The sequence below is a fragment of the Camellia sinensis genome, unplaced genomic scaffold (assembly GCF_055761805.1).
Source record: "Camellia sinensis isolate YWXY unplaced genomic scaffold, ASM5576180v1 Unanchor2, whole genome shotgun sequence".
In the NCBI taxonomy this organism is placed as follows: Eukaryota; Viridiplantae; Streptophyta; class Magnoliopsida; order Ericales; family Theaceae; genus Camellia; species Camellia sinensis.
In genome coordinates, this window is record NW_028129079.1 from 3,430,299 (window position 1) to 3,440,567 (window position 10,269).

At 30.0% G+C, this 10,269-nt stretch overlaps 1 long non-coding RNA gene across 1 annotated transcript; it reads right to left on the reverse strand.

Moving 5' to 3' along the window:
• Nucleotides 1-1,232: 1,232 nt before the first annotated feature.
• On the reverse strand, nucleotides 1,233-2,058 carry LOC114299450 (uncharacterized). Its single transcript, XR_003642327.2, has 4 exons — nucleotides 1,835-2,058; nucleotides 1,653-1,726; nucleotides 1,388-1,451; nucleotides 1,233-1,318 (listed from the first exon to the last, which is right to left on the reverse strand). It is a non-coding gene; the product is annotated as an uncharacterized LOC114299450 (long non-coding RNA).
• Nucleotides 2,059-10,269: the final 8,211 nt, after the last annotated feature.

Here is a 10,269-nt window from a genome sequence, read left to right on the forward strand (position 1 = left end):
AGCAAAAGGAAAAATGTGATTGTGCTCCAATTAATGATTTATCAACATCAACACAACAAAAAAACAATATATATGACTGGTCTATAATGAATTAGTTTTACACAGGGCACTCTGTTCTATGTTTACACTTCACACCAGGATCTACACTCCTTTTTGTGGTGAACCACAAATTCTTCTTGCCCTTCCTGGTCTATTTCTTTTGTAGAAGAGCACACATGCAAACATGTGATTATTCTTTATTCATTTTTTTGTTGTTTTCCATGATGACCTGCCCATTGGCCTTATTATTATTTGTATCAAACCATGCTTGAGCAGGACCTCTTGGAAATCTAATCTATGAGTTCCTATCTTTATCAGAGGCTTTGAACAAAAGAAAGATCCCTTTTATTAGATCTTGACAAAGCCATTTCAAATGGTAAACCTCAACCCCTACTCAAGAGTAATCATATTTAAATATAATCTGATTCAGCTTGATATAAGTAATTGCAGAGAACAGAAAACCAACCTAGACCTAGGGCAATTTCACTAAAAAAAATAAAATTGAAAAAATGCATGAATTCTTACTTGAGATCTGGGAGCCTCAAATTGGGGTTTAATCAGAGCAACCAATGTAGCTTCTTTCCTTCATTACATTGACCACAGCAGGCATGACCTGCATTTAGGGTTAAATTAGGAACAGAGGAACAAAATGAAACAAAACCTTTAGGCTGTGTTTGGATCACAGATTTCAGAAATGTGAACGAAATATAAGCTAAATTTTTTCTTTATCTCCCTCACCTTTTCCATTCTCTTTCCAAATCCATGATCCAAGCATAGCTTTAATAGGACTAAAAATCTAGATAATGATTAATAAATCATGGTAATAATAATGGAGAATGTTGAAATTTCATTGCTCTACTAAAGAAAGAAATGGACTGCCTTTTAGAAGGCATGCAGAAAATCTGAGGCTCTATCTATAAATGAAGACCAAAGAATGGTCATAAATAACAGCTTGGAAAAATATACAGATGCAAGTTAAGATCATTTCAGCACTATCTAAAAGCTCACCAAAAGTATAGAAATGAATGAAAGGTCCAATGTCACCAAGTCAACTTTCCGTGGAAGTCCAGGAAGATATCTCAAATTTGTCCGTTCTACAACACTCGCACGTTCATCACGATGAATTTTGTCTGCAACCTATTTAAAAAATCAACATCAACCATTACTCATTAACAAATGTGAAATCCAAATATACAAGAACCACATTTGGAGGTCTCTAAGTTCAACGGCAGATTAACATTGGCAGAGCCAGAAGCTCTTTTATTACCACTAGCAGTGCCTATAAGACATTGCAAATTAGCTCCCATAAAGAGCCATAAAGAAGAAACTCATTACTGCCATTTCATACCTTTGTGGATAATCTTCCCTATTGACTGTTGCTTGCCATTTTGTGTCTTTTTTGCAGGCTCAACCTGTGTAAAAAATACACGCACATCAAACATATAGCACAGAAGAACATTTCTCTGTGTTTAGAACTGGAATAAAACAAAATAATAATAATAGATTAGACTCTAAAAGATTAGATTTAGAAGTTTAGAACTGCAACCAAAAAAAAAAAACAATTAAGAAGAAGAAGAAGAAGAAGAAGGAGAGAGGGAGAGAGATAGAGGTACCTCAGTTCAGTTACAGTCAGTGTAGACTAGTAGACTGTAGATCGATCAATCTAACCATCTATTTCGTTTTAGAACTGGAACAAAAAAAAAAAAAAAAAAGATTAGACTCAGATCATCAAAAGAAGAGAAGAAAAGAGAAGAAGATGAGAAGAAGAGAAAAACAGAGAGAGAGAGAGAGATACCTCAGTCAGTAATGTAGAATCTAGATCGATCGCCGACGACGCCGTGTAGATCGATCACCGACGCCGTGTAGATGATCGCCGACGCCGTATATGTAGATCGTCCGACGATGGGTAGGGTAGTAGAGAGAGACAGAAAGAGAGAGTTGAGAGAGACAGAGACATGTTGAAGAACCTAGGGCTACAAAACGTGAAATGAAAAAAAAAATGAGGCAACACAGGGGGAAAAGGGGGAAAATAAGTGAGGGCGCGGGCGGGTTGGGTGAACAGATTAAATTGACGGATTGCCCGCGACCCGACCCGAATCCGAGAAAATGGAAAATATGGGCCCGTATCTGTCCGCCACATGTCACGCATCCACCCAAAACTCAACGAGTCGGGTCGGGTCGGGCGGATGTGGCAGGCCGAGCCATCCGCTGCACACCCCTAGTTTCCATCCATAAAAGCTATTAAAAAGTCACACTAAAAATAAATATAATCACATGTTAAATAGAATGTGTGATTAAAAAAAAATATATAATTACATTTAATTAAAAAGTAATATAAAAAATAAATATTATCACACTCAATTAAATTAAATATGATTAATATATATCAATATAATTTTTCTATCATATTTCTAATAAAAGTAAGATATTTTAATTTGTTAGAGCGGGAATGGAAAACAAAAAAACAGGCGGGAATAAAAAATATTTTTTTTGTCAGAAATGAAATTTAAATAAAAAAATAATGTCGTTTAACTTTCTTTTTTTTTTTTTTTGCGACGGGAGTTGCCGCCGTCAAAAAAAATATTTTTTGTTAAAATATATATTTTTTTGTAATTAATGATTTTTTTTTTTTTTTGTAGAGGATAGAAAGTGGCAGTAGTGGTGAAGGTGGTGGATAAGAGATGATGGTGGTGGTGGTGGTGGTGGCGGCGAAGGAGATTAATGGTGAAGTTGTGGTAGTGGTAGAGTAGATGAAGTGGCAAGGATGAATGAGAGGTAATGGTAGTAGTAGTGGCAGTAGTGGTGAATGTGGTGGATAGGAGATGATGGTGGTGATGGTGGTGGCGAAGGAGAGTAGTGGTGAAGTTGTGGTAGTGGTAGAGTAGATGAAGTGGCAAGGGTGAATGAGAGGTAATGGTAGTAATAGTGGCAGTAGTGGTAGTGGTGGCAATGGTAGCAATGGTAGTCGTAGAGGTGAAGTGGCGACAGTGGTAGTAATGGTGGTAGTGGAATGGCGTTTGCAGTAGTGGTGAAGGTGGTAAAGGAGATGGGTGGTGAGAGAGAGAAAAATGAGTGAGAGGCAGATAGAGGAGAGAAAGAGAGAGAGAGACAAAGACAGAGTGATGAGCAAGAGAGAGACAAAGTGGTCGCTAAAAGTGCATTTTCTTGTAGTGGATAGATAAATCGAGAGGGAGCTCACTAAATAGAGAAGACAAAAGGGAGAGAGTGGGCAACGCGAACATAGTGGGAGAGAAAGAGAAGAGAGAGAGAGAGGGACAAAAAGATAGAGAGTGAGAGACAGAAAAAAGATAGAGAGAGAAGAGAGATGAACGAGAGAGAGATAGAGAGAAGAGAGATCAGCGAGAGAGACATAGAGAGAAGAGAGATGAACAAGAGAGAGAGAGAGAGAAGAGAGATGAGCGAGAGAGACAGAGAAATATGAGAGAGATAGAGAGAAGAGAGATGAACGAAAGAGACAGAGAGAGAAAAAAAATGAGAGAAGAGATAGATGAGTGAGAGACACAGAGAGAGAGAGAAAGACAGATAAACAGAAAGAAAAGAGTGATGAGTGAGAGAGAGAAAGAGAAGAGAGAGAGGAAGATGAAAAAAAAGGTGAAAAGATATAGGCAAAGAGAGAGGGAGAGAAAAAAAGAGCAAAAAGAGATAAACGAGAGAGAGATGAGCGAGAGAGATAACGAGAAGAGAGATAGAGAAGAGAGACAGAGAGAGATGAGAGAGATAAACAGAGAGAAAGAGAGAGAGACAGACAAACAGACAGACAGAGAAGAGTGATGAGTGAGAGTGAGAGAGAGAGAGAGAGAAAAGAGAGACAGAGACAGAGAGATAGAGAGATGAAAAAATTGGTGAAAAAGTTCCGTGTCTAAAGCCTCATTTTCTAGTAGTGAGTCATCTCTATCATTCATGGGTAGAATAGAGGCGCGGATTTGGGAATTGTATATTTTATATAAAAATCAAATTGAAATATTTTATACAATCACATCTATTTAGGGAGTGTGATTAAAAAGTAGTAATGTATATATAATCACACTTTAATTAAAATGTGTGCTTAAAAAATATATATATAATCACACTTATTTAAAAAGTGTGATTAAAAAGTAGTAGTGTATATATAATCACACTTTAATTAGAAGGTGTGATTAAAAAATATATAAATAATCACACTTTAATTAGAATGTGTGGTTAAAAAATATCTATATAATCACACCTATTTAAAAAGTGTGATTAAAAAGTAGTAGTGTATATATAATCACACTTTAATTAGAATGTGTGATTAAAAAATATATAAATAATCACACTTTAATTAGAATGTGTGGTTAAAAAATATATATATAATCACACTTATTTAAAAAGTGTGATTAAAAAGTAGTAGTGTATATATAATCACACTTTAATTAAAAGGTGTGATTAAAAAATATATAAATAATCACACTTTAATTAGAATGTGTGGTTAAAAAATATCTATATAATGACACCTATTTAAAAAGTGTGATTAAAAAGTAGTAGTATATATATAATCACACTTTAATTAGAAGGTGTGATTAAAAAATATATAAATAATCACACTTTAATTAGAATGTGTGATTAAAAAATATATATATAATCACACTTGTTTAAAAAGTGTGATTAAAAAGTAGTAGTGTATATATAATCACACTTTAATTAGAAGGTGTGATTAAAAATATATATATTTAATCACACTTAATTGAAAAGTGACATAAAAAATAAATATTATCACACTCAATCAAATAAGTGTGATTAAAATATCAATCTAATTTTTTTTATCACACTTCCAATAAAAGTGAGATCTTTTTTTTTGTCAAAGTGTGATCTTTAACTATTTTTGTAGTAGTGAAATAGATCGTTAAGGTGTAGAGGTTTCTTGAATGAACATCCATTTTTAATTTTATGGAACTTCCATTTTTATTTTTCTTCCACTTCCATTTTTATTCAATTTCCTTTTCTATTCAATTTCCTTTTTTATTTAAATTCCAAATAGATCGTTAAGGTATAGCGCTGTCTTGAATGAACTTCCATGTTTGATTTTATGCAGTTTCCATTTCTAGTTTTATCCAACTTCTATTTTTATTAAATTTCCATCTCCCTTCAATTTCCTTTTTTATTTAATTTCCGAATAGATCGTTAAGGTATAGTGGTTTCTTGAATGAACTTCCATGTTTAATTTTATGCAGTTTCCACTTCTATTTTTATTCAGCTTCTATTTTTATTCAATTTCCATCTCCATTCAATTTCCTTTTTTTATTTAATTTCCAAATAGATCGTTAAGGCATGGTGGTTTCTTGAATGAACTTTCATTTTTAAGTTTATGCAACTTCCATTTTTATTTTTATTCAACTTCCATTTTTATTCAATTTCCCTTTCAATTGAATTTCCTTTTTTATTTAATTTCCAAATAGATCGTTAAGGTGTAGTGGTTTCTTGATTGAACATCCACTTTTAATTTTCTGTAACTTCCATTTTTATTTTTATTCCACTTCCATTTTTATTCAATTTCCTTTTCTATTCAATTTCCTTTTTTATTTAATTTCCAAATAGATCGTTAAGATATAGTGGTTTCTTGAATGAACTTCCATGTTAAATTTTATGTACTTTCCATTTCTATTTTTATTCAACTTCTATTTTTATTAAATTTCCATCTCCATTCAATTTCCCTTTTTATTTAATTTCCGAATAGATCGTTAAGGTATAGTGGTTTCTTGAATGAATTTCCATGTTTAATTTTATGCAGCTTCCACTTCTATTTTTATTCAACTTCTATTTTTATTCAATTTTCATCTCCATTCAATTTCTTTTTTTATTTAATTTCCAAATAGATCGTTAAGGTATGGTGGTTTCTTGAATGAACTTTCATTTTTAATTTTATGCAACTTCCATATTTATTTTTATTCAACATCCATTTTTATTCCATTTTCTTTTCAATTGAATTTCCTTTTTTATTTAATTTCCAAATAGATCGTTAAGGTACATATTGGTTTCTTGAATGGACTTCCATTTTTAATTTTATACAACTTCCATTTTTATTTTTATTCCACTTCCATTTTTATTCAATTTCTATTTCTATTCAATTTCCTTTTTTAATTAATTTCCAAATAGATTGTTAGGGTATAGTGGTTTCTTGAATGAATTTTCATGTTTAATTTTATGCAGTTTCCATTTCTATTTTTATTCAACTTCTATTTTTATTAAATTTCCATCTCCATTCAATTTCCTTTTTTCTTTAATTTCCAAATAGATGGTTAAGGTATAACGATTTCTTGAATGAACGTTATTTTTAAATTTTTTGCAACTTCCATTTGTATTTTTATTCAACTTCCATTTTTATTCAACTTCTTTTTCTATTCAATTTCCTTTTTTATTTAATTTTCAAATAGATCGTTAAGGTATAGTGGTTTCTTGAATGAACTTCCATGTTCAATTTTATGCAGTTTCCATTTCTATTTTTATTCAACCTCTATTTTTATTCAATTTCCATCTCCATTCAATTTTATTTTTTTATTTAATTTTCAAATAGATAATTAAGGTATAGTGGTTTCTTGAATGAACTTTCATTTTTAATTTTATGCAACTTCCATTTTAATTTTTATTCAACTTCCATTTTTATTCAATTTCCTTTTCTATTGAATTTCCTTTTTTATTTAATTTTCAAATAGATCGTTTAGGTGTAGAGGTTTCTTGAATGAACATTCATTTTTAATTTTATGCAACTTTCATTTCTATTTTTATTCCACTTCCATTTTTATTCAATTTCCTTTTCTATTCAATTTCCTTTTTTATTTCATTTCCAAATAGATCGTTAAGGTATAGTGGTTTCTTGAATGAACTTCCATGTTTAACTTTATGTAGTTTCCATTTCTATTTTTATTCAACTTCTATTTTTATTAAATTTCCATCTCCATTCAATTTCCTTTTTTATTTAATTTCCGAATAGATCGTTAAGGTATAGTGGTTTCTTGAATGAATTTCCATGTTTAATTTTATGCAGTTTCCACTTCTATTTTTATTCAACTTCTATTTTTATTCAATTTTCATCTCCATTCGATTTCTTTTTTTATTTAATTTCCAAATAGATGGTTAAGGTATAACGATTTCTTGAATGAACGTCAATTTTTAATTTTTTGCAACTTCCATTTGTATTTTTATTCAACTTCCATTTTTATTCAATTTCCTTTTCTATTCAATTTCCTTTTTTATTTAATTTCCAAATAGATCGATAAGGTATAGTGGTTTCTTGAATGAACTTCCATGTTTAATTTTATGCCGTTTCCATTTCTATTTTTATTCAACCTCTATTTTTATTCAATTTCCATCTCCATTCAATTTTCTTTTTTTATTTAATTTCCAAATAGATCATTGAGGTATAGTGGTTTCTTGAATGAACTTTCATTTTTAATTTTACGCAACTTCCATTTTAATTTTTATTCAACTTCCATTTTTATTCAATTTCATTTTCTATTGAATTTCCTTTTTTATTTAATTTTCAAATAGATCGTTGAGGTGTAGAGGTTTCTTGAATGAACATTCATTTTTAATTTTATGCAACTTTCATTTCTATTTTTATTCCACTTCCATTTTTATTCAATTTCCTTTTCTATTCAATTTCCTTTTTTATTTAATTTCCAAATAGATCGTTAAGGTATAGTGGTTTCTTGAATGAACTTCCATGTTTAACTTTATGTAGTTTCCATTTCTATTTTTATTCAACTTCTATTTTTATTAAATTTCCATCTCCATTCAATTTCCTTTTTTCTTTAATTTCCGAATAGATCGTTAAGGTATAGTGCTTTTTTGAATGAACTTCCATGTTTAATTTTATGCAGTTTCCACTTCTATTTTTATTCAATTTTCATCTCCATTCAATTTTTTTTTTATTTAATTTCCAAATAGATCGTTAAGGTCTGGTGGTTTCTTGAATGAACTTTCATTTTTAATTTTATGCAACTTCCATTTTTATTTTTATTCAACTTCCATTTTTATTCCATTTCCTTTTCAATTGAATTTCCTTTTTTATTTAATTTCCAAATAGATCGTTAAGGTGTAGGTGTTTCTTGATTGAACATCCATTTTTAATTTTCTGTAACTTCCATTTTTATTTTTATTCCACTTCCATTTTTATTCAATCCTTTTCTATTCAATTTCCTTTTTTATTTAATTTCCAAATAGATCGTTAAGGTATATTGGTTTCTTGAATGAACTTCTATGTTTAATTTTATGCAGTTTCCTATTCTATTTTTATTCAACTTCTGTTTTTATTCAATTTCGATCTCCATTCAATTTCCTTTTTTATTTAATTTCCAAATAGATCGTTAAGGTATATAGTGGTTTCTTGAATGAACTTCCATTTTTAATTTTATACAACTTCCATTTTTATTTTTGTTCCACTTCCATTTTTATTCAATTTCCATTTCTATTCAATTTCCTTTTTTAATTAATTTCCAAATAGATCGTTAAGGTATAGTGGTTTCTTGAATGAACTTCCATGTTTAATTTCATGCAGTTTCCATTTCTATTTTTATTCAACTTCTATTTTTATTCAATTTCCATATCCATTCAATTTCCTTTTTTCTTTAATTTCCAAATGGATGGTTAAGGTATAACGATTTCTTGAATGAACGTCAATTTTTAATTTTTTGCAACTTCCGTTTGTATTTTTATTCAACTTCCATTTTTATTCAATTTTCTTTTCTATTCAATTTCCTTTTTTATATTATTTCCAAATAGATCGTTAAGGTATAGTGGTTTCTTGAATGAACTTCTATGTTTAATTTTCTGCAGTTTCCTATTCTATTTTTATTCAACTTCTGTTTTTATTCAATTTCGATCTGCATTCAATTTCCTTTTTAATTTAATTTCCAAATAGATCGTTAACGTATATAGTTGTTTCTTGAATGAACTTCCATTTTTAATTTTATGCAACTTCCATTTTTATTTTTATTCCACTTCCATTTTTATTCAATTTCCATTTCTATTCAATTTCCTTTTTTATTTAATTTCCAAATAGATCGTTAAGGTATATTGGTTTCTTGAATGAACTTTCATTTTTAATTTTATGCAACTTCTATTTTCATTTTTATTCAACTTCCATTTTTATTCAATTTCCTTTTCTATTGAATTTCCTTTTTTATGTAATTTTCAAATAGATCGTTAAGGTGTAGCGGTTTCTTGAATGAACATCCATTTTTAATTTTATGCAACTTCCATTTTTATTTTTATTCCACTTCCATTTTTATTCAATTTCCTTTTCTATTCAATTTCATTTTTTATTTAATTTCCAAATAGATCGTTAAAGTATAGCGCTGTCTTGAATGAACTTCTGTAATGCCCTAAAAATTAACCCATTTTATATATATCAATGACATGCATTATTTAAAGAAAACACTTCAATAATTCATTATAATATTCATCAGAGTCTTACTATGAAAAGCATTACATGTAACATCAAATTAAATGCCCTAACGGCTTATATCTTTCCAAGCCAACACTTGGACGCAAAAGTATGAGTTCTACCTCAAATATAAATAAAGCCCTAGGCTTGAGTGTTTACATGTACTAACAATAAAATAAAACAAATAACTAGAAATAGTCTTCAAAGTCCAAGTCCTTCCAAGCTAAGTCCTTGGAGGTAGCTTATCACCTGAACCTGAAAATGATGTTCCCATAAAGGGTGAGCCACAGCCCAGTAGAAATATACTAAACCACACATAAGCAATGAATAAAGCAATAGCATTCAACAGATGGTTAACCAAGATAATCAATTACTTCATTTTACAGTCTCATGACACTATTGTCTAAGACACGTTTTACTTTTCAACTTTATAAACATGGCTCAGAACCCGGCCAAACTTACAACAGTGAATTATATATATCATATTCACATTCTTCCAATATCAAGAAACAAATGAGACTCAAGCTCAAATCAAAACACTTCATACTTCCAAATTGATACACATTTTAGTGCTGTATCAATAAAAACACTTCTATATAAATAAGCACACATAAAAGTGATGCTAATGGAGTCCATCCCCTATCTCCTCCCAAACAAAATCTGGTTTAGAGGTCCATCCCCTATCTTCCCCTAAACCGTGGAGTACATCCCCTATCTCCTCCCACACAAAACAATGTATGCAAATGCAATGCTCAATCAATACACGTATTTTCTGTATCAATGCAATAGTCAAAATTAATGACTTAACC